The sequence below is a fragment of the Neolamprologus multifasciatus genome, chromosome 7 (assembly GCF_963576455.1).
Source record: "Neolamprologus multifasciatus chromosome 7, fNeoMul1.2, whole genome shotgun sequence".
Lineage (NCBI taxonomy): Eukaryota > Metazoa > Chordata > Actinopteri > Cichliformes > Cichlidae > Neolamprologus > Neolamprologus multifasciatus.
The window spans coordinates 60,652,729-60,676,758 of NC_140445.1; the positions used below are offsets into that span (position 1 = coordinate 60,652,729).

Here is a 24,030-nt window from a genome sequence, read left to right on the forward strand (position 1 = left end):
GATCTCTGTCTTTTTTTAAGATAAACAATTACTAGACAAGAATACAAAAAAACATTTCAAACCCATACAGCAATCAATACAATGAACTCTACCATTTTCGCCTCAAAACGTGGGAGAATAGGACTAATAGAAAACTTAAATTGTTTATGTCCCAAATCACCAGTAGTAGTCTCTAAATAACACTGTGAAAGTTTCTATTATTATTTAATTGCCTGCAGCATGCTGCAATAACCTTTCCATTCAATAAGATTATTGTAAAACATAATACAGTATCTATTACTATTACACACCGGCCTATCTTGGCTCATAAGGCACATATATGAGAAAAGTTCTTACAAAAGTTGCCCCAAGTTTGTAAAGAATATCAAAACACCAAACTTCTACTTCTTCATACCTCCACTTATTGATCCTACTGATACTGTATCTTTTACTGATGTATGAATAATAATAAAAATAAAATCGAAAATGTATTTACTCTTTATAATAGTCTATGCTGTGGTCTAGCTTTTCTATTTTTATTTTCTGCTCTAATAACAATACAATAGAATTTGAAGAAGTGATTACATAGTGTCACTTTCTTTTCAGCCTCACTGTTGTCCATCTATCCTCAGAAAGTGATTTTACATTCTTTATATTTAAGGCACAGCTCTTTTTGACTGCAGGTTATGATACCTCATTTAATCCTGTAAAAAATACATGTTTTTGTGAGACTAAAGATTAAGCAAAGAAGCACGGTAAACGGAATCACTGTCTGCCTCAAAGTTGAAAGACGAAGAAGACGTCTAAATCAGGTAGATGATGCAAGAGTGAGCCTTCAACAACATGTGGCTGAAGAACAATTTTGCCATTTTAGGAATGTCTGAAAATGTGTTTTGGTCTTCGATGATAAAAAACAGAAAATAACTCAATTTAAAATATCATCATGGGAAGCTGAGAAATGCTGCTTCCATGCTAATTGCATGATTTTGATGGCTCTGCTCTATGCTTTTATGGTTTGTGTACTTTGTGTCCATGACTTAGACAGATCTCTACCCTCCATAGAAGACACAAGATAAAAATAGTCTGAGAAAGGTTCTTTTTAATGAGAAAGTTGTATCCTTGAGTAGTTTCATAAAGTGCCTTGTTTTTTCCTGAATCAATCAGTACTTTCTGTGTCAGACAACTGAAGAAAACTGTGAAATTATAACACTGTATCAAATCTTTGCATCTTGTAGCTCAGGCAAAGCACAGTTGTGCAAAAAGTCCCAAATATATTCAATTTGTATTCCAACTGAGGAAAGATCTCAAATGTGGCATTGAAAATCCATTTAGTAAAGACCCCCTAAAGCACTATATTTTAGCAATCTTCATCAATCCCAGGCAGATTATGCTATATATATGAAAAAGGGATTAAAAACTAATAGATTTTAACGCAATGGCTTCACTGAAGGTAAAGGCACATGAGGACAAAGCTGCTCTGTTGTTTTAAGTCTTTTCTCTGTTCCCATATTCTGGCTTGAATCTCTGCCAAGTGAGATACCATTCCTCATTCGGGAAGGGAAATTAGAACCACTATAACTTTGCAGCTGTCCCGAGGTAGAGTCCCTTAGTAGCTCATCTCAGCTCTAATCTCATAGTCTAATTCTCTTCACACCTGTAACACTACCTGGTTTGCCTTACTTGCGTGACTATCCCTAAATTCCGAGACACCTAATCCAAAAACATAAGCCTAGTGCTGCTGAGTCGGGACAATAATATTTTGGGGAGGGTAGAGAAAGAGGCAGAAGGCTGTGGTAGTAAGCACTTTTGCTGACCACAGCCTTCTATGTAATTATTTATTTATTTCCTTGTTGAGTTATTGCTGGTTCACTCTAGCATTTTGACAGCCATCATATTTGGAGCATGACAAGTTTAATTTAAATAGATGTGGTACAGAAATTCAAAAAATAGCCCAATTTCACTGTCTGAACAGATGTAATTGGGTGGTGTCAGCACTGTATACAAATGTGTTAGTAATGCACTTTTTTCCTGTCAATCGGTAAGGTATTAGATGATTTGTGAAAAAATGCAAGTGCAGGAGCTAAGATTTAACTAACTTAAAAGGTGATCAAATACTAAAGGTAAAGAACAAAACCCAAACGAACATGAGATAAAAGGTATCTAGCATGCTACAACAGTCTACTGAACCGTTGCCGTAGTAGTACCCTGCATTGATCAATCACTATGATTTTAGCTCACAAATGTTACATTTTTGACATTTTTTTTACCTAATGACATACCTAATGACATTTCACATTAGCTTTCCTGTTGTGTTTTTTTTTTTTTTTGCTTTCTCTATTTCACTTATTGATATGGATGATCACGCTTAAGAAGTGAAGACATTTTGCCTTTATTTTGTACAACTGGAAGAGCAAGTGCTGACTTTCTCTTTTGTAAGCCTTGATTTACCAGGGCTCTAGAGTGTGACCGATCTAGTTGCAAATGCGACCCAATTTCTCAATGGTGCAACTAAAAAAAATCCTAGGTCGACCAACGGTTCGAGTAAAAAAAAATAAATAAAAAAAATAAAAAATAAAAAGTCTCAGCAGCTCTGAAAGTCTCTGTGTGGTCAACAACAGACACACATTATGCCCATATCGTGGCCTAAACCAATCAGCAATAGTAAAGGGCGGAACCTCTCAGATGCTTATGCCCAAGGTAAGATGTTCAGATATTGAAATGTTCAGTTCGAAGCCTTTGAGGCATTTTTTGATTTTGACTTTATTTTTATTTTATATATCTTGAGATATTTTAAGTTTAAATTTCAGCTCATTGAAGCACTTTAAGCACAAGAACTTATTCAGTACCATATTTTTCAGACTATAAGGTGTACTTAAAATCCTTTCATTTTCTCAAAAGTGTGCCTTATGTATGACTTCTGGTTGTGCTTACTGATCACGAACTGATTTTATGTGGTACACGGCGCTCAAAAATCTGTCAAAATGTTTTAGTATGACTTTGGTAAGCTACAAAGCTGCACCACTTGATGGATTGATGGAACATTACAGGTACCGCAGTCAGGAGCCCTGCAGAGTAATACGTACCGTGCTTCAACATAATATTACCGTATTGTGTGTTTATAAGGACCCCAAAATGGTACGGAAGTGGAGGAAGCAAGAAGAATGAATTGAGTAAAGTTAGACCTATCTGACTGTTTGGTTTTGCTTTATGCGCCTTATAATCAAGTGCACCTTATGGTCTGAAAAATAGGGTAGCTTATCTTTCTTGTAGAAATGTGCTCCAAATAAAGAACTTTGTGTTGACAAGATTGTTAGTTAATCATTTACAAATCAGTATTGTCTGTATGGACAGCAATTTTTTTTAAAAAAGTGAACATGTAAAGCTGCGGTGTTAAGGGATGCGGTGGAAAAATTTGGGTGCACGTAAATTTTGCACTGGTACACCTATGAAAAAAAGTTAGTCTAGAGCCCTGTTTACAGTTGTTTTATGCTGCCCTCTTCATTTAAACTTTTCCTCAATGTTTCCCAATTTTCCTGCACATAAATTAGAGTAGTGCAAGTAAACAAATACAGTATAATATACACTATATACTGAAGGAAAAATGATGAATGATGATGAATACTGTTTCTATGTGGCCACTATTAAACATAAATGCAATTTAATCATCAAAAGGTGCAAGTAATGTGTGCATGAATTAGAGCCGAGACAGAAAACAAAACTGTAATTGACTGCTTGCAGTGGTAATTGTAGTATATTGGACTGGAGTCTACTCCTGCTCAGTCAGAGGCTATACATAATTATTCTGTTCATACATCTATGTACTGTTACTGTTACTCACCCTGAAATGTGTCAAATCTGAGATAATTGCCCCAAATCCCACTCTAAAATATCCTGGTGCAACCAGTAATACAAAAATGTTCCAATAACAAACTTAAAAATGTTTATTTTCTTTATCCCTTTTTTCAGGTGAAGCTATAAACTGTGATTGAAAATGGTAATCATCAGCTGCTGTGAGGTTCGCTGGCGTTAGCTGAGGTTAGTTCATAGACTGCAGACTGTTGAACTTGATGGATAGCATTAACAACCTGCTAGCTGCAAATAATCATGTGCAGTTCTGAAAGCAGTCAATGAACTAACCTCAGCTAACACCAGTGGCGAGTAGTCTTCAGTAATAGTAATAAATCACACAGCAATTGTACATTCAAGTAGTTGTAAAAAGCATGACAATATATTAAGTAATATTAAATAATATATTAAGTATTCAGAATACGTTACTCACATTGAGTAACTTAACGGAATATGTGACAAACTACATTTTGGGGCATGTATTCTGTAATCTGTAGTGGAATACATTTTAAAAGTAACCGTCCCAACACTGAATGTGTTTATATTACCTTAACCACAGGTCTGTAGATATCCACCTAGCACATCATTATATACCAGCTAGCCCAAATTGAAGAACCTTACAAACATTTCTGCTGTTTAGCTTTCTGTTTTTTATTAATGTCCAAAGTAATACCAGAACCATTAATTTTTTTTTGAAAATTCCTCACTCATTCCTCAGAGCATGGCATAAACCTAGCAAGCTAACTTCATGCTAACCTCTTAAATCAACGTTTTCTATTGATGTCAATAAACTTTATTTTAACACCTAGGAGAGTTGCCACATTAATCATTTTATTGAAGATGAAATGATTTGGGCCATTTGTAACATTTGTAACACGTTGTCAGCACCAGCAACAGCACTATCATGTAAAAGTAGGGACACAGCATAACTCAAATGTAATGACAAAAGTAGCATAGCTTGTTTTCCCTCTAAATTTTAATAGTAAAACTATGAAATGGCTGATTAACCCTTTAGTTTAATAATAACTTAAATAACAGTATAAGTCTTCAGAAGCGTACACCATATTGTCATAACACTGAAAAATGTTTTCTACCTGTCATGTAGTATCTTGCCTCATGCTTTTTAACCAGCTGCTTTAAGCCCTGCTTTTCCATCATGTAACCATATTGGTCATTTCCATCCACCGTCTGCTGTCCCTGTCATATGTAGTGCAGTTAGCGAGTGCTCCAGTAATGCTCAATTGTTTAAATTTAGTTTGCACATCACTAGTTGCTAGCATCTCCTCCTTCATAGCCTGCTTGTACTCGAATGTTGTGTTTTTGCCTCAAGTAGTGAAGCAAGCTTGTTGTTTCCTACTTTGGCAGGAACAGTATAATATTATACTTTTTGAAGGGGGGGTTGAACTGCCTTCCTTCTTAGTACTAAATCATCAGACTGACACATGACAGCCCTCTCAGACTGGGACTGTCTCATTGTTGCACGCATGCATGGCGTAGACTTTTTTATTGACTTTTCTGGGGGGACTTCAACACCACCAAAAAATGTTGTTTTTTTTTTTTTTGTTTAATTTATTAGACAAACTTGAGAGTGTACTTTAAACTTAATAACTGTTATTTTCTACATGAAATAAAATGAGTTGCATCATAAAAATTGATTCTACTTGAAAATATGCTATCTCAAAAAAAATAGAGTGCGCATTATAAGGTGGCAGTGTACAAGGCTAAAACTGACGAAGTGACTGAAAGTGACCACTACTGAAATAATCCACCCAAGTTTGATCAGTGACTATTATCTTTAGAAATAGTATATCAGAGTGTTACGGCTTTGGCCATAAGGACTCTGTGTGGGCTGCTTTGTTTCTGTGTCTCTCTAATGTGCTTAAAACTCTTTGCAGGTCCCTCCCCTAATGAAAAGTAGTGAGCTGCTGATTGGACCATGGAACACGTGACTGCGTTCAAAAAGCCGCTCTGACAGCTGCCGCCAGAGGGAGAGAGAGAGAGAGAGAGAAAAGCGAGCGAGCAGTTTGACAGCAGACGAGGACCTAGCCCTGGTTTCCAACCTATACTTTTCTGTGTATCTGTGTGAGCGTGCTCTGTGAGAGCCACCACTGGTGTATTAACTTAGTGCTTAGGCACGCATAGGCTGAAGCGGAAGGGGTGAGCCGCCTTTTTCTTTTGAACAGTTTTCTCCTGTTTTCTACGGAGCCCCGCAGGGGACATGGGAGAAAAAAAAATTAAGACGGACTTTTGCGAGATCTCGCAAAACTAACTCGGGATCTCGCAAAACTTTTGCGAGATCTCGCAAAACTTTTGCGAGATCTCGCAAACGTTTTAGCCGCATTCTTCGGACGCTGGCTCGAAGCCGACCGGGAGGTCGAGGCACGATGTGCCGGGAAAGCGGTGTTCCTCCCGGCTGTAGTAGGTCTCGACCTCCCGTTAGCTTCAAGCTAATGGGAAGAATGCGGGATCCCGAGTTTGTTTTGCGAGATCTCGCAAAAGTTTTGCGGGATCCCGAGTTTGTTTTGCGAGATCTCGCAAAAGTCCGTCTTAATTTTTTTTTCTCCCATGTCCCCTGCGGGGCTCCGTAGTTAGGGATATTATTGTCATTTGTTTGTTTTGTTTCTTTCTTAGGGTTTAGTTAGTTTCCTTTGGCGGGACTTAGTTGGTTTTGTTTATGACCAATGTGTGAATGTGTGTGTGAATGGGTGGATGACTGGTTGTGTAAAGCGCTTTGGGGTCCTTACAGACTAGAAAAGCGCTATACAAATACAGGCCATTTACCATTTTATTTACCATTATTTTGGCCTGGGTTCACCCTGGAGCTATGCTTCCTGACCTTCAATAAAATCACCTTTGTTTTACTCATAACTGGTTTCGGATGTTTGGCTTGGCAACCAGGGCGGGTACTTGTCTCTCTCTCCTCCAACCTTATGTGCGTCTCTACATGCCTAGAATAGGGGCATAACACAGCGATTCTTATTTTCGGTTTATGAAAAATTTTGAGAAAAAAGTCGTGCCCACTTTTTTTTTCCAGTAGCCCTCATCCTCCTCCATACATATGTGTAAAAATAATAAAATACGTAATTTAGTATGTAATGCTTCAAGGTGATGCTTTAACATTTAAAAATGTTGTAAAAAAATCATAAATTATCCCAGTTTTAGTATAGCCCTTGTCCTTTGTGCTCGTTGAATGTTCTTGTCTTATTTGTTTGTAAACCTGATCTCTGAATTCTGGATCTTGTCCATTTACGAAGTTTTCAGATGAGAACCAAATTGCCTTTTGTGACACAGTGAGGGACATTACTTGGTAGAGCCCAAAAACTTGTCCAGTCTAAAGTTTAAATGTTGAACGTCATATTGACGACCAAAGTGGGTAATGGTTTGACATCCAAATTGTGGAACTAGTTTGGTTATGGTATGTTTGGTATGGTTTCTTGATGACAAATCCGAGTTGCTTGAGGTACCTTTTCATTACTAGTACTATGAGGTTCATATTTGTGCCTGTGAGAGAAATATTTCATTAACTACAGGACGTATTGCCATCAAATACCCTCAGGATGAACTGCAGTCACTTTAATTGATGCCATTTTTTAATCACAAAAATAAACAAATTAAAAAAGGTAAATCTAACAGAATACATGAGACTTTCTCAGTCCCAGAATTTTTTTTTTTATAAATGTTATATATCTGTTATATATATATGTTATACATGTTTGTTAGTGTTAATGTAATGTTTTCTGTGTTTTTAACATTCTTACACTACATTGAAGAAAAGGAGAAAAAAAAATCAATATGCCCAATAGAGGAAGATGGAGACAAATAACAGGTTAGTGTTCCCTTTGTCTGCTGCTGTTTCAGTGCACATTGTACTCACACGAGGTTCTATACACATTAATGAGATTGTGTTTGTTGTGGAAAGCGTTCTAGATTGATTGATGCTGCTGGGGACTTAGTGGTGCTTGAAAAACGATAGCATATTCTCCCACTAGAATTTCTATTGTAGGTCTTATTTTAAAAAGGAATTGAAGGAAAAGACACAAGTGGTTTTAACGTGAAGATTAATTCAAGCTCATTATTATTACTCTATTGCTTGATTTTATTTTCTAATGGTGATGAAGGATTGTTTAAGAAAAAAATAAAGTTAATGTAATTTGACAGAAAATTATTTTAGTAAATGTCAACAAACGAAACAAAAAGCACCACGGCTACCAGGAGATCACTGCCGAGAGGTATTGTGTTATCACATGCCTATCAACTCTTTTTGGTGGTGGAAAGAAAGAACAATTGTCTAGGTCAAACTCATAGTTGTCAGTCTAAGCAGAAATGCTGTGCCATCTCTCTACCAAGTCACCTCCTCCACCTTATCCTGGGTGATGCCGAGGCATTCCCAAACCAGTCACAAATCTCTCATGTGTTCTGTGTCTTTCAGACATGACCTAAACATACCTGGGAGTTGTTCCTACGAATACTATCTAATCTAATGCCTGAACCACCTCAACTGGTTATTTTTGTTGCAAAGAAATTACCTATCTACTCTATGAGTGTCTCTTGAATAACGGAGCTCTTCACTCCATAGCTGTGGGTGAGTCCAGAAAGTCTTTAGAAGAGTCACTTCAGTCTGTTATCATAGATCAACACCTATGGCCCAGTCACACTAAAAAAGTATGTCGGACAAGTAGACTGGCCAGCTGCTGTCCTGTTCTGGTCAGTGACATTATTTCACCTGCGAAGCAAGCAGGCAGATGCAACGACAATAACAGAATTTTTATATCAGTAACCTGTTTTCATATTACATGGAGCATCATAAATTACTGAAATAAAACTGCAGTTCTTAGTGGTGCAGCAGGACTGAACAGAGTGGGCATTTCACTAATATTTGTGACTAAAAATCGAGAAAAATATTCAAATCAAATACTGTTTTCTTTTTCACAACAACAGTTAAAATGCCACTGTTATCGGTGAAGCTGGCCCATTTCTGACACACACAAACAGTGTGCAACAATGGGGCCAAAGAAACGAACCCAGGAGGAGTGAGAAATAATTTTTTCTTGATTTTACAATGATGGCATCTCACCTCAGAGCTGTCCCAGAGCATACTAATCTGATGCTCAAGCCACCTCCACTGGCTACTTTCACTGCAAAGAAACTCCTACTCTATCTAGCCTGAGCACCTCTTGAATAACTTAATTCCTCACCCTATATTTGAGGGTAAGCCCAGAAACCCTTCAGAGGAATCACTTCTGCCTCTTATCAGGGTTTGACACAACCAGCGGCCTGGGGCCATGAAATATGTTGGACAAGTAGATTGTCCAGCTGCTACTGTAACTGCTATCAAAACCTGTGTGGTTAAAAGCCAATAAGAGTCCTTTATCAAACTACCTATTTAATAAGCTCAAACGTTATGAAAGATGGCTTTTCAGCTCTAAACCTCTGTACCTCTATGCCTCAGACTCAGAGAGTCTAATTCTATCCTGACTACTTTGCATCGAGCTTCTAACCACTCCAGTGCACAGGTTTCAGCCTTTGGCTGTGCCAACAATTAGTTGCAAAAATGAACAGAACAGAATCCATGACAAAGGGCAGCCTAACATATAGACAGGGACAGGGACCAAATACCCCATAATAACAGGCTTGATACTGAATACTCCCAAAAAGTACACCCTGAAAACAAATGTTGAATATCTTCTCCATGTCGAAAAAACACAAGTAAACTGGTAGACTTTCATGGACTTTAAATCTGGAGTTTAAATCAAGTAGTTTAACAGAATAATTGGATTAATTGTTTATGTGATGGAAAGAACTTTTCAACAATTCTCCACGTCAGATTCACAGATTTGCCAGTCTAAGCAGAAATGCCCAACCAGCTCTCTTCAAAGCCACCTCCAGATCCTCCCTGGTGATGACAAGGCATTCCCAAGCCAGTCGCAGAACCCTTGTGTGTATTTTGGCCCTTTGAAGTATGACCTAAATGTACCTATGACTTGTCCCTATAAGCATACTAACCTAGTACCTGAACCATCTTATGTATCTATCTGTAATAGCATTAACTGTTTACATATTGCAGCCACTTTATACAGTGGCTTGAAAAAGTATTTGGCCCCCTTGAACTTTTATCACGTTACAGCCACAAACATGAATCAATTTTATTGGAAATCCACGTGAAAGACCAATACAAAGTGGTGTACACGTGAGAAGTGGAATGAAAATCATACATGATCCCAAACATTTTTTACAAATAAATAACTGCAAAGTGGGGTGTGTGTAATTATTCAGCCCCCTTTGGTCTGAGTGCAGTCAGTTGCCCATAGACATTGCCTGATGAGTGCTAATGACTAAATAGAGTGCACCTGTGTGTAATCTAATGTCAGTACAAATACAGCTGCTCTGTGACGGCCTCAGAGGTCTAAGAGAATATTGGGAGCAACAACACCATGAAGTCCAAAGAACACACCAGACAGGTCATGGATAAAGGTATTGAGAAATTTAAAGCAGGCTTAGGCTACAAAAAGATTTCCCAAGCCTTGAACATCCCACGGAGCTCTGTTCAAGCATTCATTCAGAAATGGAAGGAGTATGGCACAACTGTAAACCTACCAAGACAAGGCCGTCCACCTAAACTCACAGGCCAAACAAGGAGAGCGCTGATCAGAAATGCAGCCAAGAGGCCACGGGTGACTCTGGACGAGCTGCAGAGATCTACAGCTCAGGTGGGGGAATCTGTCCATAGGACAACTATTAGTCGTGCACTGCACAAAGTTGACCTTTATGGAAGAGTGGCAAGAAGAAAGCCATTGTTAACAGAAAACCATAAGAAGTCCCGTTTGCAGTTTGCCACAAGCCATGTGCAAACATGTGGAAGAAGTCTGTGAAGGTTCTCAGTCATCCAGGTCATCGTAGTCAAAGGAGCTTGCAAAGAAAAGCGTCTGGACTTCTTTAAGTTACTTGAAGACGTTTCACCTCTCATCCGAGAAGCTTCTTCAGTTCTAAGGTCAAATGGTGGGGAGTCCCAGATTTAAACCTAGTAGGAGAATATCCCCCCACAGAGGGACAAAAGGACCCCCTGATAGTCCTCTAATCGCCTGAGCCACGGTGTGAAAATGGGTGTGGGTCCCAATCAGCCAGGGTTTTGGGTGAGCTCATTGTGAAACCTGGCCCCACCTTATCATGCGAATTCCTGAGGTCAGATGGCCCAGGATGTGAGTGGCCATTCGGGCGTCTGGGGAGGGAACTCAAAACTGGATTATAGATGTCATACAGTTGGTGTCGTAAACCACCGCCTCTGTTCAAAGATGGTCGCTCACAGTGGACATGGATGGCTTCTTTCACTCCTCTTTCAAACCATCTGTCCTTTCTGTCCAAAATGTGAACATTGGCATCCTCGAAAGAGTGTGGAAGAAGGTGCTCTGGTCAGATGAGACCAAAATGGAACTTTTTGGCCAAAATGCAAAACGCTATGTGTGGCAGAAAACTAACACTGCACATCACTCTGAACACACCATCCCCACTGTCAAATATGGTGGTGGCAGCATCATGCTCTGGGGGTGCTTCTCTTCAGCAGGGACAGGGAAGCTGGTCAGAGTTGATGGGAAGATGAATGGAACCAAATACAGGGCAATCTTGGAAGAAAACCTCTTGGAGTCTGCAAAAGACTTGAGACTGGGGCGGAGGTTCACCTTCCAGCAGGACAACGACCCTAAACATAAAGCCAGGGCAACATTGGAATGGTTTAGAAAAAAACATATCCATGTGTTAGAATGGCCCAGTCAAAGTCCAGATCTAAATCCAATCGAGAATCTGTGGCAAGATCTGAAAACTGCTGTTCACATACGCTGTCCATCTAATCTGACTGAGCTGGAGCTGTTTTGCAAAGAAGAATGGGCAAAGATTTCAGTCTCTAGATGTGCAAAGCTGGTAGAGACATACCCTAAAAGACTGGCAGCTGTAATTGCAGCAAAAGGTGGTTCTACAAAGTATTGACTCAGGGGGCTGAATAATTACACACACCCCACTTTTCAGTTATTTATTTGTAAAAAATGTTTGGAATCATGTATGATTTTCATTCCACTTCTCAAGTGTACACCACTTTGTATTGGTCTTTCACGTGGAATTCCAATAAAATTGATTCATGTTTGTGGCTGTAATGTGACAAAATGTAGAAAAGTTCAAGGGAGCCGAATACTTTTGCAAGCCACTGTACATAATCCCCATTGTCAGAGGCTCAAAAGCAACTGGTCACCTGAATGAGAAGCGGTTTTATGGCAACGAGAGGCCTGTTTGCTCATTATTTCATGGCCAATTTGGCAGTTAAAAATCAGGAGCTGATTTAAACTTGCAGTTGATGTCTGTTCAGTGGAACTTTTAATACAAGGTCCAGATGGATACTGACACAAATAAAGGAGGCCATGACTAGTTTAAAAAAGAAAAATCTATCAGACCGCACAAACATTGAGGTGTGGGCAAAGCAAAAATATGTGGTTCATTTTGGATAAGTGGAAGAAATTAGATGAATGGATTGATTTTTTAAAAAAGAAGCACTGTCCACCTCAGCAACAGTGAAAAGCCTGAAAGACCACAGAAAACAGATTAAAAAAATTGACAACATCTAGCCAGGTCGAGAGCGCTCTTGAGGAACTATGTACATCACTTCCAAATCCAAATTAATATATGTCTTAAGGAATGTAAATACAGGGGGTTTATAACAAAGTGCAAACCACCGGTTATACCCAGGAACAAAGAGGACCAGATCAGATCAGACAGAAATTTAAAAAGCCTAAAAAGAATAGAAAAGCATGGGTAGGAGAGAAACAGCAGCCAGGGATCAAACCTCCGACTTTCCAATCTATAAATGCCCTATGCTTAAATCATAAACAGTAGTGGTGCAACAGATCAAAAATCTCACAGTTCTGATCGGATCACGGTTTTAAGTCACGGAAACGGATAAATTTTCGGATCAGCAAAAAAAGAAAAAAGACAAAAATTGAACATTTAATTAATTACTTATTGAAGTATTTTTTGCCTGTTAAAAACATTAAACTCTAGACTCATTCCACGCAATTATTTTTAAAAAATGGTACAATATAGGGCAGTATAGGGCTTTGTGTATCTACCACTCAATTCAATTCAATTTTATTTATAAAGCGCCCAATCACAACAACAGTCGCCTGAAGGTGCTTTATATTGTAAGGTAGACCCTACAATAATACATACCGCTCATTATATCGCACTCCGCTGTAATATAATGAGCTGTCACAGTCACGTATCTTTCTGTTGCCCTGGAGGTCCACCCATTTGTAATAATAACTTAAATCTTTTCCTGCTCATACATGCTTGGAACGATCTTGCCACTAAAGTGGACGCACAACGGGATATCATATGACTCAAGCATGTTCATCATAGTTTAAACCCCTTGTTTTGCACAACGGAATACGGCCTCCCGTCTGCAGCTAAACACCCCAATAGCTTTTGTAATAGCTTTAGCCCGGTCGGATTGGGCAGCAAAGGGCTGCTTAAACACTGCAAACTCCTCTGCTCCTCCACTTGGATCGCTAGCGCTGGCCATAACTATCGCTTGACAGACCCACCACGCAACCATACATATACTTTTTTTTCTTCTTTTTTAAATCTTCAGATCACGTGCGTGCCGAACCGTGGAGTGGGATCGGTTCGGATTATGGATCAACCGTGATCCGTTGCACCACTATTAAAGAGACATCCAGGTACTTCAAGTAAACAACTTCAAGTATTAAAAAGTTTTTAAGTATTAGTAGTGGAAATATGTTTGACAGTGACGGCTCAGACAATGTGAAGATATTGCTTTGCAAATCAACCCCTATTGTCAGTGTCTAATATTAAAAAAATAATGATAAACACAATGTAAAGAAAGCCAAAAACATTGGCTCTTCCTTTACAACATTGGTTTTGTAGCGTTGTGATAGTGTGGCAGACATGGGATCAGAACTTAAAGTATCAGATGTTGTTTTCTAAACAAAGAGAGGCTTTCTCAGTGTCGACATGATTATACTGAAGGTTTTTACGGGAGTAGTGTATGGCACAGGATGCTAAACCTCTTTCTGGAAACTGGATCAATTTCCAAAAACATGAAGCACAATCAGAACAAGAGTGATAACCCCATCAGAAGATTAACACAAGCTTTGTTCAATGGGACTCATATAATCAAGATTACTGTAAAAAGAAGGGTATCTAATAGTGATGTCAGAGAATGAATAGCAGTCTATAAACTATACTACTTCTAGTGGAAACAAGACCAGACACTTAAAGTGGGCGAAGACATATCTACATCTCAGAGTAAATGACTGAAAACACTGTAGCAACAGAAGGGTGACAAAAAGCAGGTTATACAACATTGCCGTTCACAGTGCAAGTATGGTTAAGTTGCAATAAATATCAATTTATTAAATATTAGTCTATAAAAATCATGAGATGTGATGAACTTAGGACCCTGCACACAAATACTATTAAGAGAGTCTGCAACACATGCACTGGAGTATACAGGCCTTGATACAAATCTAACCAAACTCCAGATAGCCACATCTATTTTTTTCTTGCACTTTTTTCTGCATTGAATCTGCAATCTCTTTAACTAAGGTAAAGCAACCATTTCCCAATTTCTACATTGTCTAATTTGCTGCGTGCAAATGACTGAACTGATCTTGTGCAATGCAGGCTTAATAAAAAAGAAAAGAAAAAATTGCTGTGTTGAGGCAGTATCTTCTTGAAATAAATTAAACCATTTATTTGGTTTGCTTTTCCTGCCAAAAGACTGAGAGAGATGTGCAGTGAGGCTATGTGTTCTTACTCGAGAGAACCAAGAGAACCAGTGAAGCAACCAAATCGAGACTGCCCCGAGAAATGCCAAACTCTAGCGATGTGCGATACCACTGATTTCCTTTCCGATCCGATACTAAGTAAAATTCAGGGTGGTATCGACGATACTGATCCAATACCAATACTTTGTATAAAAACATATTTTATTTATTGTATCTCAAATTATAACATCATAATCATTACAGGACTTTAGATTATTTGTTCTTATTACTTAATAATGCAGAATTCATCATATAGAAATAAAAAAAAACCTGAAGTTGTGCGCTATTTGAACACCTTGCTTGCCTGCAGCACTAAAGGACTCCATGAGAGACGTCTGTCTCGCCCTAGCAGCACCTGTCCCTGTCCACTCCTCCTCTTCAGTTCGCCTTAACATACGCTTGTCATATTCTGTGATTTACTCTGAGGTGTTTGACAAATTTGTGGTGTTGCCATAACACCTCACTTTCCTGCCACATGTATCGCAAACCACGTCTCGGTTGTTGTTCGGATGCAAAATAGGTCCGCACATAACTCCAATTACGCTCAGCCATTGTTGTGAGTGTGCACGCCAAGGGGCCGCCACATTTATACAGCCGTATTTTGCACATGACTATGAAAGGCGGAAGAGGAAGTAGTTCCTTCCAATTGTAGACAATCCGAATGAAATAGGTTCTTTCCATTGTGTTCCTGTTAATGATAAACTACAAATTTACCCTAAATTACTAAAATATCGATATTTTAATGTGAGAATTGATTCTAGAACATAAACGACTGGTATCGGAGGAATTGATATTTCAGTATTGATCCGCACATCACTACCAAACTCAACATACACAAATGTGGCACGGGACACAAAAGTCACATGTGGCGTTTGTGTCTGAGAACTTAAGACTGAAGAATCTTAATTTCACAAAACCAAAGGTAAAACCTTTGTGTAGGTGAGCATTGAAAATGTTCATGAGCTGTTCTTTTGCATTTAGAGTGAATTTATTTTTAACACGTCATGTTAAAATGACACCTGAGGCTTTTACAAATGATTGATGTGTAATTTCAAAACTGGTACAGAAAGCAGACATGGTGGAGAAAGGATAAGTAAAATAATATATTACAGTAGCCAAGCATTAAATCATGTCTTGTATTATGGATACATTTAATGTTTCACAAAATTATATCTATTTTTTCTCCATTAGAATAATATGCTCTGCACATACAGAGTACAACATGAGTGCAGGAAGCTGAATATATTGAGGTAGGATTGACTAAAATCACACAGACACTGGTAAAATACTATGGGTGGGTGGAATGCTTCTCACGTATGCCCCAAATTCAGCTCTGTAAAAGGACAGAATAGGACCTTGAGGAACAACAGAAAACACACATTAATAATTCTTTAATAAATGTACTATAATGGAATAGGTGTGCTGTTATGTATATTTCTCGTGTACTTTAAACACAAAGTTTCTAACCCAATTAAATAATAAGCTAAAGTCATTAATGTCATCTTCAAAACCAATGCCAAAAAAACAAAGTTTATGTAATACCACTAATTATATGTTATCCTTTCGTAATGTATTTGTGTACAGATGCAAATACATTTCTGTACATTAATTTACTACATTTTATTATAGGTTATAAGCATCTTAGCCAATTCAGCCCAGGACTTAAGGCCAAAATTACGCTCTTGATTTAAACAGACCTTGGAACTGCAGTGCAGCCCCGACTACAGGATCAGTGTCACAAAGGACCAATTGATCTATCTTCTAATTATTACCTTAAGATGTTCTGTGTGCAGCATCATGCTAGCATCCAATCAAATCCAATTAACACTGGTGGCCCCCTCCAGAAAACTGCATTATAGAGGGATTACACAGCTATCTGTGCTGGTCTGATTAATGGCTGCAGTAATTAATGCTGAAGGGGTCTGTCCGAGTGCCTCAGTGTAGAGGAGCATAGAGCAGTGAGCCAGCTGCAATGAAAAGAGCTTACACTCACACACATGCATACACCAAACACCTGGATGCTCTCATGCATGCATATGTTGCACACAATGAGGTGTTATTTGTAGATTTTTGTGCCTTAATAGATACAGAAATGGGCATGAACTTAAGCAGAGAACCCAGTCCCATACATGCCCACATTTATAAAGCCTTTTTCTACTGACACTAACCACTCAAAACAGTTTAGATTACTGAGAGTAGAAGTCACGTTTTCACCATGTATTCATACATCATCTAAACCACACACACACACATATACATATACATATAGAACAACTGTAATTAGAATTGGAAAATAAGAGAGAAAGGTGTTTGAGATTGCACAAGATTGTAATAAAGCTCATAACTCATTTTTATTTCCCCAGATTTACCCACATTCAGGCATTTAAGTGCTTAATGTACTCAGTGTGCTTTCATTCAGAATACACACAGAGAGAGGGAAAGAACACACTGAGTAAAGTAGTTTAACAGATGTAGAATGACAGCTACAGAACTGAGCTAAATGGAATTACAGAACTCTCCTCGGTTCAAATCAGCAGCATGCTTTCTGACATTCTGCTTTATAAGATGCTTAAAGTGTGCATGTCATCAACAAAGTGCAAGTTTAAGAAATATCACATCTAACTGGTAAATCTAGCCCATCCAGACCATTATTTTAACGAGAATGCATTTTTGTATATTTATATATTTCTTAAATTCAAATCTAGTTTCATATAAAGTGAGTAGTAACCTTTTTTTTTACCCCTAACAAAATTGTTTTATTGTAACATTTATAAAATTCAGAAAAAAAGGGGAAAATCCGGCAGTTGAAACTTAGCAAAGAGAAATGCTGTTATGTATAATTCAAGTATACAAATAATTCATAAAGCAATCTACTCACAGCATATGATTCCACAGATAACAGTTTTCAGCATCTCCAGCCGTGAATTATCACAGATGGTTGAAAGCCTTAAATCTGATCTCCAAGATGTGACATGCAAATTTAAAGGCTCTTCCTTTGCTTCACACAGTGTGCATCTATCAGTCTATTTCAACATCAAATGTTCTTTATCATGCAATGCTATCTCATATTTCAAAGACTGTGGCTGATATGGCATGTCTCCAGCCTGATAAGAGCACAAACACCTGCTTTTTCTGTAGCTGCTTCGAGAGCCCTTTATATTTGGCTTGGATTGCTCTACTCTCTGTTTTTCACCTCAATCTCTCCCTTTTTTTCCTTATACTGATGCAAAATAACATATACAAACTGCAGAACAAAGTTTATGTGCATGTATGTTAGCTTACCTATATAAAGGTTAGTCTTTCAATTATATAAAATACTGGTTGCTTTACCTTGTAGATTAAGCATTGCAACAGAGAAATTCACAATTCCTGAGGGAAAAATACTCAATTATCAGTATTCTCTGAAAAACTATTTAAAGGTATAGTCAAATTACTCTTATGAATGATGCATGGAGGTATTCCCTATACAAGTGATAACCAGTAGGCAAATTTCACTGGAAATAAGTGCAATGGTTAGTATTATTTTAAAATTTCACACACACAAAAAGCATCTACACACAGGCTTTGGAAAGTCCCCTTAAAAAGCTGTAAAAAATGTGTACATGTATAATGTAAAACTGTTCAAAACTGGTTCCTGGGTGCTGTACAGTTTGTGGATTGAACATATATTAGCTCTAGTAACAATACAAGTCCCCTAAACATACTATACAAAATCCACTGTACACATGGAGGATCAAGTCATCATGACACATTTTTAAAGCTTACAGTGGGGCAAAAAAGTATTTAGTCAGCCACCGATTGTGCAAGTTCCCCCACTTAAAATGATGACAGAGGTCAGTAATTTGCACCAGAGGTACACTTCAACTGTGAGAGACAGAATGTGAAAAAAAAAATCCATGAATTCACATGGTAGGATTTGTAAAGAATTTATTCGTAAATCAGGGTGGAAAATAAGTATTTGGTCACCTCAAACAAGGAAAATCCCTGGCTCTCACAGACCTGTAACGTCTTCTGTAAGAAGCTTTTCTGTCCCCCACTCGTTACCTGTATGAATGGCACCTGTTTGACCTCATCATCTGTATAAAAGACACCTGTCCACAGCCTCAACCAGTCAGACTCCAAACTCCGCCATGGCCAAGACCAAAGAGCTTTCGAAGGACACCAGGAAAAGAATTGTAGACCTGCACCAGACTGGGAAGAGTGAATCTACAATAGGCAAGCAGCTTGGTGTGAAAAAAATCAACTGTGGGAGCAATCATCAGAAAATGGAAGACATACAAGACCACTGATAATCTCCCTCGATCTGGGGCTCCACGCAAGATCTCATCCCGTGGGGTCAAAATGATCATGAGAACGGTGAGCAAAGATCCCAGAACCACACGGGGGGACCTGGTGAATGACCTGCAGAGAGCTGGGACCAAAGTAACAAAGGTCACCATCAGTAACACACTACAACGGCAGGGAATCAAATCCCGCAGTGCCAGACGTGTTCCGCTGCTGAAGCCAGTGCATGTCCAGGCCCGTCTGAAGTTTGCCAGAGAGCACATGGATGATACAGCAGAGGATTGGGAGAATGTCATGTGGTCAGATGAAACCAAAGTAGAACTTTTTGGTATAAACTCAACTCGTCGTGTTTGGAGGAAGAAGAATACTGAGTTGCATCCCAAGAACACCATACCTACTGTGAAGCATGGGGGTGGAAACATCATGCTATGGGGCTGTTTTTCTGCCAAGGGGACAGGACGACTGATCCGTGTTAAGGACAGAATGAATGGGGCCAAGTATCGTGAGATTTTGAGCCAAAACCTCCTTCCATCAGTGAGAACTTTGAAGATGAAACGAGGCTGGGTCTTCCAACATGACAATGATCCAAAACACACCGCCCGGGCAACAAAGGAGTGGCTCCGTAAGAAGCATTTGAAAGTCCTGGAGTGGCCTAGCCAGTCTCCAGACCTCAACCCCATAGAAAATCTGTGGCGGGAGTTGAAAGTCCGTGTTGCTCGGTGACAGCCCCAAAACATCACTGCTCTTGAGAAGATCTGCATGGAGGAATGGGCCAAAATACCAGCTACTGTGTGTGCAAACCTGGTAAAGACCTATAGTAAACGTTTGACCTCTGTTATTGCCAACAAAGGTTATGTTACAAAGTATTGAGTTGTATTTTTGTTATTGACCAAATACTTATTTTCCACCCTGATTTACGAATAAATTCTTTACAAATCCTACCATGTGAATTCATGGATTTTTTTTTTCACATTCTGTCTCTCACAGTTGAAGTGTACCTCTGGTGCAAATTACTGACCTCTGTCATCATTTTAAGTGGGGGAACTTGCACAATCGGTGGCTGACTAAATACTTTTTTGCCCCACTGTATGCACAACTGAAATGCAATGGACTGCATGTTGATCATTTAAATAACCGTCGGTCAGCCAGGAAACTATCAGCAAAACAATTAAAGTTATTAACATACCTGGCTTGTAAGTAGGGATGGGTATCGTTTAGGTTTTATCCGATACCGGTGCCAAACTGGTACTTTTGAAACGGTGCCGGTGCTTAAACGGTGCTCAAACCGGTGCTTAAAGAATGGAGAACACAAAATTGGTCCAAAAACCTCTCATGTTCAGCTGTTTTTTTGTAAAAAGATAACAATGTTAGCCTTTTCTGCAGCTATAGGGCATATATGGCATCACTCTTGGCTGGAAGCAGTGCTTAAACAAAAACAAACGTTGTCCAAAAACCTCATGTTTAACTGTTTTCCACTTTTTCTTTAGTCATTTTAGCCTTTTTGGCCAGGGTGAAGGGAGTATCTGCCATCAAACAAGAAGACAGCCGCATGTAGCTATGATGATGTTTGCTAGTTCACCTTACATGCATTAATGTAATAACGTGGTTAGCCTACTGAACGTAAATTACACACGAACATCATGAAGCTACTCACGCAGAGAAGAACGGCTGCTGCTGCCATCATCATCCGTCACCACCACACCCGCAGGAGATGCGCTCGGTGTGAGGTCTCGCAGCAAGCTATCAAATACGGCGCATTTTTCTGCTTTAAAAAAAAAAAACGCTATGCGTCGCCAGGTGTTTCATCGGATTTGAGGTGTTACCTCCTTTGACAGTATCACAGTATCACCTTAAAGCACTTGTTGCAGGCTGCTGAGTTTGCATATTTTGCTGTGAAGTACAGCCAGACTTTTGACTGCTTCGCCTTGGGCATTTTTAATCTGTAGCTCTGCTCTAAAAGTACGTACGTACCTGGGCCCGCCTACTATCCTCGGAAACGTAAAATGATTGGCTAGAATTCAAAGTGTGTCACAGCTCAGGAAAAAAAAGCACCGAAATGAAGCACCGAAATGTGCGCTGCTTTTCGGTCTGGTTACTACCGTTTATGTCAGAACCGGTGCCATCATGGCACCGGACACCGGTACCCATCCCTACTTGTAAGAGTAGCCTTTTGTTTCAGGTATTACTTTGCTGTCATTATTAAGGATGTCCAATCTTTATAGGAACAACCAAATACAAGTGTCCTTGCAATAGTACTTATAATGGTGAATCCTGCTGTATAAAACGCTAAGACTCTAGTCACACAGGCTTAGGGACTTGTTGGTGAAAACTACTTGCTATGGTAAAATGTAAATTCCCCAAATGGTAGGCGAGTGGTTGCTGGAAATCGCTGTGAAATAGATTGCTAAATCCCCAGACATGCAGGACTAAAGACTCCCCCTCCCTCCTCCTCCCCCCTTCCTTTCAAGGAACCATAGAGCTCAAGTAAAAGCTGGGGCTTTTGAAACATGTTTACTGAAATGCAGCAAGGCACAACTTTTAATATGAAATTCAAATATTTCCAGATTTGGTCACAATGTTTCAATTTTGATTACCACTTGGTGAGTATTTGGCTAGTGTTTGCAGACAAGTCAGCATCATCCATGCAAAATAAAGACAACCGCAGCAATCTGTTAGAGCCCAAAGCAAGCACAAGAAGGCTTTTTTCTTGCTATATTTTTTTCAACTAGCAACAACCAGCAACAACCAGAAATAGACATTTTCCCTTAGTGACCAGAGGTTACCAGGCAGTTTCTACGACTGTGTGATTGATGCCTAACTTGAATTTTCCTTGATGTCTACTATATATTAAGAATTCCATGTATGCATTAGTGTTACTGTGAAGCATACATTGCATGACAGTAGCACTAATATTCTCCCAAGCAGATCCCCAACCATGCATATATAATTCTGCTCAATAACACAGTCTCACACGTGTACAAACACATACAATATGAACAAACATTTTTTATTACTATGTGTGTAGCCTTAATGATGAGACAGCACAAGCAGAAAGGGAATCCTTTCAATTTGACACGTTTTATTATTCCTGAATTATGCAACCATTGCTAAATGTCATGTAAATGCTTCAATGAATTTCAATTTACAATCAAGCCACTAAGCCCCAAATTGTATTTTCAGCTGATAAAGTGAAAATTGAAGAGTGAAAAAAGTGTTTGGGTAGAGACACTGCACAGGACACTTCCCTGACAGTAGTATTATCCACCATGAATGCAGAAAGTCTCTAGCAGTAAGGGGGAAAAAGTAATTTGTCAGCTCTATCAAGACTCAGGGAGTAATTAATGTAGAAACAGCAGTGTTGTGGTTACCCTTGCTGAACAAGTACAAGATAGGAAGTGCTCATGTCTGTGTTCAGGATACAAAATCTTTATCTGTTGGTACCTGACGGCCTGATAAGTCATCATAATTCTATATGCTTATGAAACTTATACATAGTATGTAAATTAAACTGACAGTTGCTCAGACTTCAATCTAATTTTTCCAATGCACTTAGCCAAAGACAGACAGAGAGGAAGCAAGCATTCTAATGCAATCCTGTTTTTTTTTTTTTCACAAGGTAATCACAATATTTACTTTAACGTAATAACATGACGTTATCAAGTTATCAGTGTTATCAAGTTACTGAATCTAGAATGGCATCCTCCAGCCTAAACAGTTATATTGGTTGCTAGGGCTATGCAATTTCATTCATAATGATAATTATGATTATTTGTTACAATTATTGAATTTATTGAAAGAAATATTTTTATTCCTCTGCCATTTAAACATAACATTGCTTTCATATCTTCACTGTACAAAGCTTGGCATCAAAATAAAATGCATCATCCTCATTTATCTAAATTCAGTGCAATTCTTATAAGAAAAAATATCAAAACCTAATACAAAATTAAATTATCATTATTATTAAAGATCATGTAGTTCACTATAAATGAACCTTTAACCCTCTCAGGCTCAAATTAAACTTTGTGTTGCTAATGCACAACCAAGTCCTGCAGTGGTACCTCTGAGTAAAAAAAAACATAAAATATGTATGTGGGGTAATCAGGTTGTTAGTTTTTAACTGTTGCAAATTGGCAACGCCTGCCTTGAGAGGGTTAATGTTAACTGTAACAAATAATGTTCAGTTTTTCACTCTGCTTATTGTACCTGAGGTGAATGAAACTCCCCTCAGGTATAGCAAAGTACTTGACAGTTGTGAGATGCATCTTTTTTCTACTTGCTATGTTTTGTATAATGGTATTTTGGAAACTTTAGAAAAATTGTCGTATGAGGCAATAACATTTTGTTCAGTATGTGGATCATTAAGTACGTGAAACATTTCTTTCCAACAATGTCTGCATACATCTTTGGCCAAATGCCACATGAGATTGCATTGATGATTTCAATGCATCTGTGTGAGCTTGATTGACACACTAATGCTCTGTACAGGCTTGCAAACATTGCATTGTTAAACTACACTTTTTAGTGTATTTTCAGGTCGTTTTGCTTTGTGGAGCAGACACACATGATTTCTTCTTTGTTAACATCAACTATCTGTCTTTTAACTTGTTGAAGAGTTATTCACCCAGAATTGTCCACAAAACCTTAACCTGTGTGCTGCTGGAGATGCTACTACCTATCACAATATTAATAGAAATTTTATGTACATTCAAGATAAAAAAGATTTGGTAGCTAAACTAGGTAGCTTTCATAGGTAAAAAAAAAAAAAAAAAAAAAGACCTGGAGAGAAATCCCATCAAATGAATCAACAAAAATTTCCTTCTAAAGATGAGGTTACTTAATTTTATAAATGTCATGTTAAATGATTCTTGTGAATAATTGATTCTGTATATGGTAATTCCATCCCTCAGTCTAATGACTCGAGCTAGATTAGAAATTTGAGACATGTTTAACATATATTTGAACAGATTACAGACTGATTTTATCATAATTGAAGTTTGAAAAAAAAAAAAAAAATTGCTACTTGTTTTAGAGTCATTTAACTTTCCCAGAGCAAGAAATCTTCAAACATCAAAACATCAGTAAACACCAAGAA

At 38.4% G+C, this 24,030-nt stretch overlaps 1 protein-coding gene and 2 long non-coding RNA genes across 3 annotated transcripts in view; 1 reads left to right on the forward strand and 2 right to left on the reverse strand.

Annotated features, from left to right (window-relative positions):
• LOC146515766 (uncharacterized) overlaps window positions 1-24,030 on the reverse strand; it is a 404,546-nt gene that overhangs the window by 251,384 nt on the left and 129,132 nt on the right. The gene's annotated exons all lie outside the window — the stretch shown is intronic.
• The window catches only part of LOC146515768 (leucine-rich repeat-containing protein 4C-like), a 172,793-nt gene that overhangs the window by 89,207 nt on the left and 59,556 nt on the right, over window positions 1-24,030 (reverse strand). The window lies entirely within an intron of this gene.
• LOC146515769 (uncharacterized) overlaps window positions 1-24,030 on the forward strand; it is a 66,212-nt gene that overhangs the window by 35,628 nt on the left and 6,554 nt on the right. The window contains exon 2 of the long non-coding RNA XR_014875454.1: window positions 5,721-7,651. This is a non-coding gene — a long non-coding RNA (uncharacterized LOC146515769). The remainder of the gene's footprint in view (window positions 1-5,720; window positions 7,652-24,030) is intronic.